Source organism: Camelina sativa, chromosome 5 (assembly GCF_030686135.1).
Source record: "Camelina sativa cultivar CO46 ecotype springtype chromosome 5, ASM3068613v1".
In the NCBI taxonomy this organism is placed as follows: Eukaryota; Viridiplantae; Streptophyta; class Magnoliopsida; order Brassicales; family Brassicaceae; genus Camelina; species Camelina sativa.
In genome coordinates this window covers 14,095,586-14,110,655 of record NC_141884.1, presented here as the reverse complement: position 1 = coordinate 14,110,655, position 15,070 = coordinate 14,095,586, and the positions used below count along the sequence as shown (strand labels likewise).

Genomic DNA, 15,070 nt, shown 5'->3' with positions numbered 1-15,070 from the left:
GACAAGAAGTTTGTCGCACATTTTATGCAGCTAGCTTCGGCAATTAGTTTCGATTGATTACAATATAAACGGTAACTAATTATTAGCTACGTGTTGTAAAAAGATATGTAACAAAGTTGCAACGTCTTGTAGCTATCTGTTTGTTCGTATCTTATTTGAAATGTTAGTTTGTTATGAAAGTCGTTGCCTTCTGATGCAAGGTTTAATATGTTGCACCAAATGGAAAACAAAAGTACAAACAGGAAGTGATACAGCAGAGTTTTAAGCAAAAGATACAGAGCAGAATTTTAAGCAAAAGACTACAGATCAAAGTGAATAAACCGAAATAGAAAGCAGAGTTTTAGACCACAATATAGAGCAGAGTTGTAAACCAAAAGACTCTGCTCAGATTCTTAAAACAACGAGCAGGGGTTAAAGAAAGCTGCCATTTGTTACATAAATTCAAAAACCTTTGTTACAAGAGGCTGTGTGGAACTGGACACCGCCATTTGCTCGTTTGTAGCATGATTACCATCCCCATTCTCAGTTCCTGCATAAAGAAAAGAAGCCAAGTCTCAGAACATCCACACCAAAACCTTTTCTGAAACAGAGTTGAGTTAAGCTGAGATTAACATTCTGAGATAATCATAAGGCAACCCATCATCAGGGATACTTCTTCCATAGTTTCCAGCTCACTTATGCAAGTAGCTACTTAAAATATGATTCATGATTGAGCTACAATGACATTCAATATGCAAGAAACTTAAAGCTATAAACTTGTAAGAACCATCTCCAAATTCTATCAACTAATTTACAACATGTTGAAAAGCTCGTCTCTCAGCTTTTGTGGTTCTCTTTCAACAGCTTAGAATTCTTCTTCTGGTCACTCTACTCCATTACACTAGCCATCTGTGCAATTAATTATAAGAACATTAACATCCAGCTAAAAAATAACCAATGAATGAATGTAAACATATAAACATTACTGGCATAACCAAAAAAACTGAACAACGCTAGTAGAATGAAAAGAAAAGCATATGCGTACTATTCGAAAACAAGTTATTACCTGCAACAAGTGAAAGCAGTAAAGCTTCGGAGTGGTAAGAGAGTAGTGCTAACAACTGCCTCTACGGAGAGATAAAAGCCTCACAAAATTCTGAAATCTTGAGTTGCAATTGAGAAAGTTCCCACTTATGCAACTGCAGCAGAGTTGGGCCTTCATTCAAAAACATTTCCATTGTTTAACACTATCAGAACTCTATTTAAAAACGAAGTAATATCACAACTCAACATCAATCAAAGCATCAACAAACACAGCAACGTGCAAAAGGGATGATAACACAGCGAGCAACGGCGATTTCAACACTAAATTTCGAGCTAGCCTAAAATTTGATCCAATAAAAACAGTTCAGAAGAAACCTACAATACATTGAGAGAGATCAAGAGCTAGAGAGACTCGAATCAAGTGTTTGAGATCGAAGACAACCTATATGTATATTACACCAAAAACGAAATCATAATGGAAGATAAAAGTTCAATCCTATAGATTCGTCAAGGAAGAAGGTAAAATTAAGTGTAGACAAACCATCAGATCTATGGAAATAAGAAGGTGAAAAGTCTCGTGCGTGGCTCAAAGGGTTCCCCGTTGATGTTTCAATGAAACTAGTTCTGCTCCCGCCAATGATGGTCACGGCGAATCCGTCTCTTGCTGCTGTGTAGGTTGGTCGACGCCCATCGTGATATGAGGTTTTAGGTCGCTTGGCTTTTGGTTCTTGGTAGGGTTTCGAAGAAGAGAAGAAGAAGATGAAAGAGTCGATAAAGGGGAGACTGAGGGGAATAATTTTTAACCAAAAGAAAATAAAAAAGGAGAAAATGTTAGCCGTTAGATTTAATTCATCAACGATGGAGGATAAGCCAAAATCCAATCCGCGTCTCAATGGATTAGCCAATAAGAGGCTTTCTCGTTTATTTTGTTTCTTTATTTAGTTTTATAATTTTTTGTTTAATTTTTATGTATGAGTATAAAATTAAAGGTTTAGACTGGGTTTGGAATTTAAGTTTTAGGAATTGAGAATTTTGTTTTTGAATATATATGATAATTGAATTGATAATTTAGAGATTTAAATATATAAGTAACTAGTATTTAAAATGTATTAAATATATATATATATATGTTACACTTACAACTAACTAATTTTTATAATTATTTGTATAATGTTACACTGTCACACATTGTATCAAAATGTTTGAATTAATTTTTCATAATTTTATATTATTTTAATAATTATTAACTACAATTTGTGACGACTTATGTTGTGTGAACCGGAGCTATGATACTTTGTGTTACAAACTTTGAAGCAATATTGCTACACTTTTTTTTGTTACTATCCGTCATTATATACCTACGTTTAGTGACATATTAACTACAAATTAAATGAACTAATACTTTGTCACTAATTTGTAACTTTCTGTAGTTATAGTTTGTTACTATTTTTTCCGTAACAATCGCACGTAGCTATATGAACATGTTTTACTAGTGTCAACTTTAACAAGATGTACTAAATATTATTTTAACGACTTCTAGATTATATGAATCTAAGACCGCAAATCTAAGCTTCCTAACGGTGACTCTACACATGGTTCTCGATCTTACAATATCAGTAGGAGAATACAATACAATACAAACATCTTAACAGTATAGACAAGCGAGGGAAGAGACAAGGTTAGAGAGAAGCCATTTAGTAGTTAGTAGTCACCTTTGTATTTTAACATTATCTTCCTATGGAAATGGTATCAACTTCCCTAATCGTATATGTGAAGTTGTACCAACCAAAAACTGAAATATAGTTGGTTCCAATTTGATTTATTGAGAAATTACAAGAAACAAACTTGAGATCTGAGTGGACATCTTACTAATTAGTAAATAACTAAATACTAACCCGAAATATAATAAAGACATGGGGCTAATTCTTTGACTGTGGACGAATTTGGAGTGAAAACAATTAGTTCATTTAAACACAAATTTTAAAGTTTAATAACTATTGGACACAAAAGGATACGTAAGTACGTTGTAAAGTGTTAAAAGAATCATGATTTATTAATCACAAAAATCTTAGACTACGTAGAGAATAGAGAGATGTGAGTCTAGAATCTTAGAATAGAAAAATCATGTGATTCTAACTATTTAAATGTTCAACCTATTTCGTTTCTTTTTTGTGACCTTTTTCCATTTTAATATTTTATTATATTTTCAAATATATATGAATATGAATACTTCGACTGAGTTGTATTATTAAAAGATGATTTTAATGTACTTTTGTGTACAGATTTTTTTTTTTGAAATTTTTTTTTTCATTAGTTATTATTAAGCAAAAAAAATTCTTTTTTTACGATAATAGATTTCAAACTTCGAATTATTTCATGTTGATCTTATACAAAAATACATATGATTCATGCAATAAAACAAAAGAAAGTGTTAGTGCCAAATTAAAAGAACTCAAAAATGAATTTTCGAATTTGTTAATAGATTCTGAGAAGGAAGATGTAATTCAAATAATATAAAATAAGAAAAACACAAATTTCTATTATATGATTATTTTCTGAAAACAAAAGCACCTAATCTTCTAAAAAGTTATAAGATAAATTCATGTTTTCTCTACTCTACCTAAAATAGAAAAACATCACAAAAATTTACTATATCATATAATCTATTATTAAAAATATATATACTATCATAGTTTTCGTATTTTTCTTGAAAAAAAATATACTTTTTTGACCACACACACAATTTTATCAATTTTACATGGTATCAGAGCGTAGATCCTCTAATCGATCCAAGTGTCTAAATTTCTTTAAATTTTCTAGTTCTTTTTTTTTCTTGTGTATCTCTCTTGAAAAGATGGGAGACAATGGTAAGAAGATGCTCAAATCGTCATATCCGGTGATCAACAGTCATCACATAACCATTTGCGACCATCACTTGGTGTCACTTAACACCAACACTCTCACATGCCCAGCTCACAGGCGGTGGGCAGAAGTATAAGTACCTAAGGCCCATCAACCTTTTAAAAATTTTCATAGTAATAAAACCCAATTTTGTAAAAATAAGTAGATATTGGCTCTAAAATTATATCTTAGTAACTTTGGACAAAAAAAATCTATAATGTATATTTGTTGAGAAGAGGCCCATTAGTTTGTTTTTCATTAAGAAAATGTCCAAAAAATATTAACTACTTAAGAAGGTTAGAAAAAAATTGCTCAAGACATTTTAATAATTGTTGGGTCAGGGTTTTACTCTCGGCATCAACTCTGTTGATCTCTCCTCGACCGAACCCTACAATAGCTATGCAAGGCAATCATCCACAACATAACACACATTAAACAAGGCAATCAATCACACATCACCAAAAAAGCACAAAAACACACAATCTCAACGATTAGATAAACTATGATCCCGCGCTTACTTTGGAAAAAATAAAAATCTCTGACAAGAGCAACACCAACATGTCTCAACAACACTCAGATCTCTTTCTCCACATATTGATCTCACCAGGAAGTTCATATAAACATTTTCCTTTCATCCACAAGACGTTCTCATAACAAAAAAAAACTCTTTCTACGACATAAGTTTTTTTTTGCCCAAAACAACTTTTTATAAAAGATGTTTTAGATTTTTCCTAAAATTACTAAACCGTAACCCTAATCGCTTATGATGTCGATTGACACCCAATATTAAAATCAATACTTTAGTCCACAAACGTTACAATAATACTATTAATAAAATCAACTATATCATTTAAACAAAAATCATGTTTTCTAATTGATCAAAGGTCAATTAACAACCTAATGCATACTCAACCACAATCTAGTGGTATTGTTGTAATATTTCAGGATCGAATTATGAAGATTAAATATAGCTAAGACAAAGAAAAATTTGTGATGAAAGTGACTAACAAAAAACAGTAAATAAAAGAGTCTTTTAGTTCAATAAATAAAAAGCATTCGGCACAGGAAATCGTCAGGAAACATGATTTCGAATTTAGACAATTAGATAGGGATGCATTAAGCACTGTTATCGAACTCTTATCACAATTGTAAAGATAATCCACTCTCGCAGCGCTAACTATCTAAGCAGTGAATTAACTAGACCCTAAACTCTCGTTTGAAACGAGCAAACCAAGCAAGCATTGACAAGTTCAAGTTTGATTTGTTCACAAAGTGCCTTAACTTTAACTCTCGTTGGCTAAAGATCACTTTGCTCACCTATGTTCTATTCAAACAACTCAACAACACTTTTGGTGCCTCGATGAATTTAACCTAAGATCTTAATCTAAGTGATCAATATAGCTTAAGCATTAAGAACAAGAATAGATGAAAAACAATAAGACTAATCCCAAATCTAACAACTTAACATCAATTAATCATAGAAACCCTTCTGAAACCCTAAATCCAATTAAGAAACTACTCAGACATAGAACAGAAACAGAAAATCAGTGATGAAGAAAACATAATTGAATTGCAAAAGAATAGATAATAGTGTTTAGAAATCTTCTCCAAAGTGTAAAGAAGGATTAGAAATCTTCTCCACTCAGCTCTCAATACAGAATCGTCTCAGAAAATAAAGTTTATGTCTTTGGAGGTCGAGCCTCTAACTTAAATATCAAAATAAACCCTAAAAGTCGGTTTCAAAAAAAAATTGATTCGGGGATAGGACCGGTCGATCCCAAATGAGGACCGGTCGATCATGTGTCTTGATTTTGCTCCTGTTTCACCTGCTCACCAAATTGATACGTCTTTACTGTATTGCCCATAACTTTCGATTGCACCGTTATCTTCTTCAAACCACTTGAAAATAACAGATAACATCTTCATGAAGCTTGTGTCCAAAATTGAGAAAAATATAACGGTGAAAAGTTTTTCGTCTGAGGCCAAACTTCTGACGTTTCAACTGGTCTTTTAGCTCCAAATGCATGTTTTCGTCCCAAAACGTCCAGTTTCCTTCCAGAGCAACTTAAACCCTATAAAGACTTACAAATGATTAAGATTTAACAAGACTCTAAAAACACTCTAACTTAATAAAAGACTCCAAACAAATGTAAAAACAATAGTTAAACTTTATAAAACAAGACACACCACCAATATAAAGTGTCTCAAAAAATCACTAGATTGCAAAAGTTTATTTATATAGCTTATAATATTACCAAGAAGAGGAAACAAATGTTGCAGAAATAATTAAATACCAAAAATTAATTTAACTAACTGAAATAAATATTTGTTTTGTGACTTCTAAATACATGGTGATATTTGGTACCGCAAGCCTAAACTTCCTAAATTTGGATTCATGACCTTACAAGTGTTTTAACATCATCTTCAACTATGTATTAACTTCTCTTATCTTCAATGTGAAAATTAATGTCCTAACCAAAACTGAAATATAGTTGGTTGCAATTTTATTGGTATACTTTTTAACACCTAAACAAACTTGAGGATCTGATTGGACATCTTACTAACCCGAAACTAACAATGACACGTACGGCACTAATTCTTTGACTGTGGACGAATTTGGAGTCAAAACGATTAGTTCATTTAAACACAATCTTAAAATCTAATTATGTGAGACAAAATGATCCACGTAAGTTGTAAAGCACGAAAGGGATCATGATTTATTAATTAGGTAAATCTCAGACTCTCTCCGTAGAGAGATTTGAGTCTAGAATCTTAGAATTTGTATACTAAAAAAAAAATACTAATGTGATTTCAAATATTTTAATGTTCAACCTTTTTTTTTTCTTTTGTGAAAGGGCGGCGTGGATCATGGACTTTTTTCTATTTTAATCTTCTTCACACTTAACTTCACGCGCGCCTATGTACTTTCGTGTACGGATTTTTTGTTGAAATTTTATTTTCCATCGGTTACTATTTTGTATTCTTTTACGAGAATAGATTTTAGAATTTGAAAAATATTAAATGTCCATCTTGCAAAGAAACCCCATGTGATTCATGCAACAAAACAAAAAGAAGTATCAATCTATACTATTAAAAGGGAAGCACTATTTCAAGGCAAAAATGAAACATTAGAATATATGACATAAAATGACCCTGTATAAATTAAAAAGCATAGAAGATAAGAAGGACATAGAAGTAAATTTGAAATGTAAAAATCACAGGATCCTTCTCTGACCCAGGTGTAATTAATTCGGATCATGTTTAATTTATCCGGAGTCAGATTAATAGTAGTAATAGTAGATATAAACAAACAAAGTCTCGGCACTACTATAATTACTAATAGTATATATATGGTACCACGAGTGGCCCAAATGTAATAAAGACTTAATAAATGACTTAATATAAGAAATATTAACTATTACTATAATTACTAAGATATTGCATACCATAAAAAACGAATACCAATAATAAAGGAAAATAAATATATATTTTTGTCTTCATACTCACGCAAATTAAACTTTTATTAATACTCACGCAAATTAAGCCTATACTAATTATGTGAAATCAAAGATTACCATAACCAAGGAAATCACTAATGTTGAAAATGGAAAACTATCCTTATGTCCCAATCACACAAATTAATGCATTTCTAAATAGGAAATTAGAACAAATTAGCATTAGTCACGGGTGTAATGTTTCCAAAACAAAGAATAAAATATTACACCACATAACTCCTACTTACCATAATGATTACAAACAAAGAATGGCAAATTAATTTGCTACCGTACAGCTATATATAATTCATGATCCGAATACAAGAAATCTTAGAATAATATCACTTCATATCGTACAATACAAGAAAATGGCTGCAAATAATGGAATCACGAGTCTTGCTAACATAAAACTTTTTAAGACGAGTTGGAAGATCCAAGTACGGATCGTTCATTTGTGGAGACAAGATACGATTTACACTGGGGAAACCTTAGAAATGATCTTAGCAGATGTTGAGGTGAGATTATATTCATTTACTCTATCTAATTATATTTGTTAAACCCATATATATGATTATATGACTAATAATATATTATTTCCTGACTATAGGAAACTCTAATCCATGCCACTGTTAAGAAAAATCTTATTAACAAGTTCCACAGACCCGGAGATCTCGATATGAATTTTTCTTTTTTTGTGAAAACCAAAGTGCAAAAGAAAACCAAGAAGCATTTTAATTTTAACCGAGAGATATTGTTTTGGGCTTACTCGAGCCCAACATATTATTGTTAACCAAATCTTTTTATGTTGGAGTTAATAAATACAATAGATATAAATTATAGGAATTGTAATGTAATTAATCCATTATATGTATTTTAGTCTTTTTCCATAACCAATAAAAATGGATCTTAATCCTATGCTCTATAAAGTCGACTATCTAAATAATATAGATGATAGAGAAATTTATGATTTTTCTCAAACGAACAAACTATATAAGACAAACAACTCAAACAAATATTTATTAAACGAATATTTATTAAGAATAACAGTTCTTTTCTTTAAAAGATAAACAACTTTTGATCTAAAGCAATAATAATTTTATCACTGAAAAAAATACTATAAAAGAAAGTTTAGTTTTTGCAAACAATCCCGCACGTACGTGCGGGTCCGGATCTAGTGTCAAATTAAAAGGACTAAAGAAAAATTGAACCCAAACGCATCCAAATCAAAGCAAGACTTAATCAAAATTAAGTTTTCAAATTTCATCATGAATTCCGGGAAATACGGTGTAAGTCAAGTAATATTATAACTTTACCATATTAGTTTTCTGAAAATAAAAGTCATTAATCTTTTAAAAAAATATAAGATAAATATATGTTTTCGCCACTCTATCTGATTAAAAGGCTAAAATATAAAAACATAAAAGATGTACTATTCTCAAAATAGTATTAAAAATATATACTATCATAATTTTCGTAATTCGTTCAACAAAAATACTTCAAGTTTAGATTTAAATAGTTGAGAATATATTTTAATATATTTTTAGCAATTTTAAACACTAAGTTAAACATATATAGTTTAAAGTTTAAACACTCTTGTTGTTGTATATTGATAAAGTTAGAGATTTCAGTTTCTAACAAGAATGAGAAAGTTAGAGATTTGTGTTTTTTTTTTGTTGTGGTCACTTAATATATTTATTTTTCTGCACTTTCATAACAAAGCAAATTAAATCTATGAACTACATGACCCACCATGTTGGTTAACATATTTGGATAATACGTGCTATATATTGGACAATAAGTTAATGAATTAGTTATAATCATTTAAAATTGTACATATACAGCTTGCTTGACCATTTTCTATATTCTTAAGTGAAAGGTTTTGGTACCATATATTTAAGACATCCTTTTTGTAGTAACCGACCATAAAAGCTTTATATAGAGAGAAATGAAAAATAATATTAAATGTAGTCATTATGTCTACATACATTTGTGAGCTTGCAAACTAGTATATTATAAACCACTATTTTATTTTTTTCTCTTGATTTAAAACATCGGTTTACTTTACCATCTTCATAAATTATTGTTCATCTTATCTAATGAAAAAATATATGTATATATATATATATATATGTATATATATATGCATATATATATATAATGATGTATGGTTCAGTACAGAATTATATGAATATCTGAATTTGGATTATAGTTAAAGTATGAACTCAGAAAATGATTTAGTTTTGAGTCATTAAGAATTAAATTTCCTCACCTAAAACATACAAGATAAACACGTAATGTAGTTTTCATGCGTGATGATGTTGAATGAAGATTGATCTAATCTACACGAGAGGAAACACAAAACAAAAAGGAGGAAAAAAGTTAGTAATAGTAAAAAGTTAGATTAAATAGTCACACGCGTGTGAAAGTGCGAGTGGGGGATAAAGAGAGGGTTTTATAATAGTAAAACACTCTAGAGCGTCTGACTCACGACTATTTTGTTTCCGCTCGTCGTTTGGGTTTGGTAGGCGATGACGTTTCTGTGACTCAATCGCAACTTGCCGTACCAAAAAGTCTTACCGTACTTGTTCTTCAATTACCAAAATACCCATTTCTTAATATAATCGTTTCTTTTTAAAAGTCTTGGGAAAAAAAAAACAGATGAGTCTTTTGGGACTAAAAGAAGATATCACAACCAATGTTTCTTTGAGCCACGGTTTTAAGCTAGTAAGTTAAACCCCTTTATCCTTTGATACGTCCATGTTTATATATAGATTTATGGCTGGTAACACGCGAACACAAGACATGCATGGTCATGGTTTCTCCAAGAAAGATCGACCAGTGTACAACTACCAACACCTTACGTGTTATCTTTATTTTTTATTAAATAATTTCCACCATAAAATTATAATCCCACTTTCAGATATTAATTAAACCATAGTTACTTGTTGACAAAACATTTTTATTATTATTGATTCTCTTGATGGTTAGATTATGAATGATAACAATATATGTGTTGTGGCAAACGCAGCTGTATTACCATTAGCATTGGTTGGTACCAACAACATCATAAGCTTATAAAATATCTTTCATTATTTTTTAATCATACCGCAATTTTTGTAATGCAGTATATTACTTTCTAAAGTGCTGATCACTTTAATAAACTTTGGGTCAAACAATTGGATCTTTGCTATATTTAATGATTACTTATACAAAACTAATTGATATTACGTGAAATTTCGTTAGATATCTTCAAACTTTTATTTGTTGAGATTTCTATAAATCTAACTTTCAGTTGCTACAATCTTCTATGTGGTCGATGAAACAAATAATGAAATACACATCATCTAGTGTTTCGCATTATATGGTCATTCATCTTAAGTAAATGCAGTAACTTATGGCCTTATAGATTCTGTTTACATGTCTGTCTCGTTTAGCAGTTGAACATGATACTAAATATATATGATTTGTAAACTCAAATGAATAGTCAGTTATTGTTATATTTTTGCTATTTTTGTTTAGAATAACACGAAACTATTATTGAACGTGGAGGGTCAACGAAAAGGTGTTTGTTCAGCAAGAGGAAAGGGTAAAACAAGAATTTCAGCACTTCGTATCACAAACAATAAAAAGTCAATGCAAAAAAAGCTAAGCTAAGTTTTTTCGCTTATAAAAACACGATCAAAAAATACATTTTTCAACAAAGTCTTCGTTTCATTTTTCATTCTTTTCATCTCTCAACCAAAACAAAGAGTTTCGTTTTTTTTTTTCTTTTTCAGATCAATTAAAATGGAAATGGAAAGATCAGACATGGAGATGATAAACAAGATGGCTAGCTGTTTGATTCTTCTATCAAAGAATCATCAAAACGACACCAAAAGCCGTGTTTTCGCGTGCAAGACATGCAACAAAGAGTTCCCGTCTTTCCAAGCCTTGGGAGGCCACCGAGCAAGCCACAGGCGATCAGCAGCACTTGAAGGCCACGCGCCTCCTTCTCCCAAGAGAGTCAAACCGGTGAAACATGAGTGTCCCATATGTGGTGCCGAGTTCGCCGTAGGGCAAGCCTTGGGTGGTCACATGAGGAAGCATAGAGGTGGAGCAGGAGGAGGAGGTGGCCGGAGTTTAGCTCCTGCTACGGCGCCGGTGACGATGAAAAAGTCTGGCGGTGGTAATGGAAAGAGGGTTTTGTGTTTGGATTTGAACTTGACGCCTTTAGAGAACGAAGATTTGAAGTTGGAGCTTGGGAGGTTGATTTTCTAATTTTGTTCTTTTTCTTTTTTGGGAGGTATACTTGTGTAGAGTAAGTTTATTTCATCTAATACTTTTATTTCTTTAGACTTTCAGTAATTTTTGTATAAACAAATTTATGGTATACCGTCATGTATAGATACATATTGTCGAGTTATATATTATATTTTCAAGAACTAATATATAGGGTCTGTTTTAATAATAATCATTTGTTGAATTCTTTCTTGGAGACTCATTGATAATTTACGTAGACATATACTATGAATTGTGAAAACATTATATTAATTTTGAACTCCAATAACACACCTTAAACATATGAAAACACACAAGGTTCAGATTTTTAGTTAATATGAAGTAGTTTTACTGTTCTGTTAGTAGTAGAGTTTCAGTAGAATCATGTTCCAAGGACCATATATATTTTATTTGGTTTGATAAACTAATCCGATATATTTGTCTTGTACATAGGAGTATCTTGGTTTTCTTATTTTTCTGTAATTATGTCTTCTTCATAATTACTTTTGGTAACGAAAATGGAAAGTCACTTACTAGAAATTTCGAGATTTCTTTTCGGTTTAGCTATGACTCTTTGGTTTAAAGAAAAGACAGATTATAGAAATCAAAAGTTATGTCATGGACCTCATGGTCATGGAGAACCAAAATATCCACATAAAAATAACCCCCAATTGAAATGAGTCGTTGGTGATAAACATTTATATATGTTAGTTTAGTGGTTATATTCATGTGGATTAGACCAGAGATTGCAGATATTATAGTCATGTGGTTATAGTCATTTGGTAGACGGAATGTCTTATTATCTAGCCACTTCATAATCCTTGCAGATTTAAGTATATATATATGAGAATGAATATATTGTGTGATAAAACGCATCGCTCCAATAATTTTGGCATTATCGGACCAATTGTAAAACACGATATTATTTATATAGTTTCCTAGAAAAACAAAGTTCAAACATTAGTAATTCCAATATTCCAAACGTCCTAGCTAGATGTATAGGTGACGATATATTTGAATAATTTGTACGGAGATAGATGGAGCGATAAAGTTTGGATCTAGGGCTTCTTTGATCGCTAACAAAGTTTTCCGTGAATATATAAAACGAATAGCGTGATATCATATAAAAATCAGATATTATCAGATTAAATAGCATGATGCTTTTTAGAAATACATGCAAAATCCTCATTATGGAGTTGCAAATTTGCTGCAGGAAACATTTGGCAACGGAAAAAGAAAGGTATTTACTAGAAATTTCGAGATTTCTTTTCATTTAAGCTATGACTTTTTGGCTCAAAAGAAGACTAATTAGTATACCAGAAATCAATGTCATGGGTCATGGAGAACAAAATATCCACATAATTAAAACTAAATCTCAATTAAAATGAGTCGTTGTTACCGAAAGATATGATAAGAAGAAGCAAGTGATTGTAGTTTAGTGGTTATAGTCATGTAGTTTAGTGGTTATTGTCATACAATTGATCGGTGGATTTGTTTAGGCTTCGTGGATCTATCTCCAGTTACAAAAAGAAGTATATAATTAATGAGGATGATTTTTTTTTGTGTGATGAGAAAATAGCTTCGATTTGTTGCATGGTTGGGAAAAAAAAAAGATTAGTTTTGCCAGACGTTTTCGTGGAGAAAAAATCAAGTTTCAACTTAAGCAGTCACTATTATATAGCATCCTATTGTTTGGAACGTTGACGTAAAATATGTTCTACCTCAAACGTACTTACGAAAAGGTTTATGAATTTGTTCGAGATGTTAAGAGATATCAAAACGTATACACTTACAAGGGGCTTCTAAAATTTTGTTTTTTGTTTTTCTTCAAACTTGTACTTTGTGTATATTTAGTTTACATAACTATATAAATTATATTTAAGCAGCGTTTTTATTTACATAATCATATAAAATTTTGGATTACTTATTTAATTTCTTTCAAAATTATTAAGGGTTTATTTTTCACAAACGAATCACCATGGTCCATGGAAGTTACCGATCAAAAAAGGGACAATTGCATTTTTAGTACCTTTATTTGCATTTGAATGAGTTCATAGACCCTATATTCGTTTTTCGAGAAACATAACCACTAAAGGTGCTGAAATTACAGTTGACCCCCTTATGACCAAACAAAAAACAACAGCCTAAATGACAGATTTAACCCGAGGAAGTCTGCCGTAGTTATCTTTAAGGTAAATTATAAATTGACGTCAACAAGAAGACATAAAAAGACGTCTACTCCTTAATTATAATTGAAAAATTATAAAAAAATAATTTGATAAACTTATTGATCAAATAATAACCACGTAGACTTCATGCATTAAAATAAAATAAATTTACATATAAACGAGTCAAATTAAACAAGAAAATGTTGACTAGGCAAAAATTATTTGATTTAGGGTTTGTTTAAGTAGACTTCTCTGCAGATTATTAGTGGTTGACTTTGTTATGCCATCAACCATTAATATTATATTATCTTAATTTCACCGATAATTTAACCAAACCGATAGCTGAACCTAACTGAATACATACTGATTCTTTGATTTTAACCTAACCGGATAATTTAATTTAACTATATATATACTTCTCTCTAAGTCAACCCTACTTTTTTATGTGATCTCTCTCCAAAAATTTTCTCTCAAAAATTCCAATATTGTTGTTCTCAAAAATTCAGCTACATATACCCACAAAATATTTCGTGGTTACAAAGATAAATATGAAAACCCTAGATTCTTTTTTATTTTACTTGTCTCTCTCTCAAATATATCTTGGCTCTCCAAAAAAAAACAAAATAAAAATAGATCTAAAACTCCAATCCATCCTCTTTTTTCTCTCTTGTTTTTTTATTGAAGAAGTTCTGCAAATGTGACTCTACGAATCTCTCTCCAGATCTGGCCTTCATTCATATTCAAATCTAATCCCAAAGGTTTTGTTTCTTATTTGGATCTGAGAATTGTTATTGGGTAATCTGTTGGAAAAAGTTTAGTTCTTTCTTTTTCGAGTTTGATCTCAACTTTTTTTTGGATTTTTATGATTTAATTGCTTGAAGTCAGATTTTTACCAAAGCTTGTTCTTGTTTTTAATTTTACAGGCAGAGGAGAAGATTAAACAGGAGATGACGGAGGCCGAGAATTTTACAGCCGGAGGAGAAGATTAAACAGAAGATGGGGCGGTGGAGCAGTGAAGGTGGAAGAGAATTACCCAGAATATGTTTGTAAATAATTGAGATTTTGATTTTTTTTTATTATTAATTTAATTATTATAATAAATTATTTTGTATTTTTTAAATAAAAATTTGAGATCTGTAGTTTAAAGTACGGTTTAGTTTCCCAGGAAGAAGTCTTCCAGATAAGTCTTCAGCATAATCATTACAAATATTAAATTGATTTGACTGA

The 15,070-nt window shown here is 30.8% G+C and overlaps 1 long non-coding RNA gene and 1 pseudogene across 2 annotated transcripts; both read left to right on the top strand.

The window, feature by feature from the left end:
* The first annotated feature begins 11,120 nt into the window (after positions 1-11,120).
* LOC104786827 (zinc finger protein ZAT12 pseudogene) lies at positions 11,121-11,883 on the top strand (annotated as a pseudogene). Its single transcript, XR_015558476.1, has one exon. The product of XR_015558476.1 is annotated as a zinc finger protein ZAT12 pseudogene (transcript).
* A 2,580-nt stretch (positions 11,884-14,463) lies between these two features.
* Positions 14,464-15,070, top strand: LOC147943734 (uncharacterized). The gene is made up of 2 exons (XR_015598223.1): positions 14,464-14,601; positions 14,767-15,070. It is a non-coding gene; the product is annotated as an uncharacterized LOC147943734 (long non-coding RNA).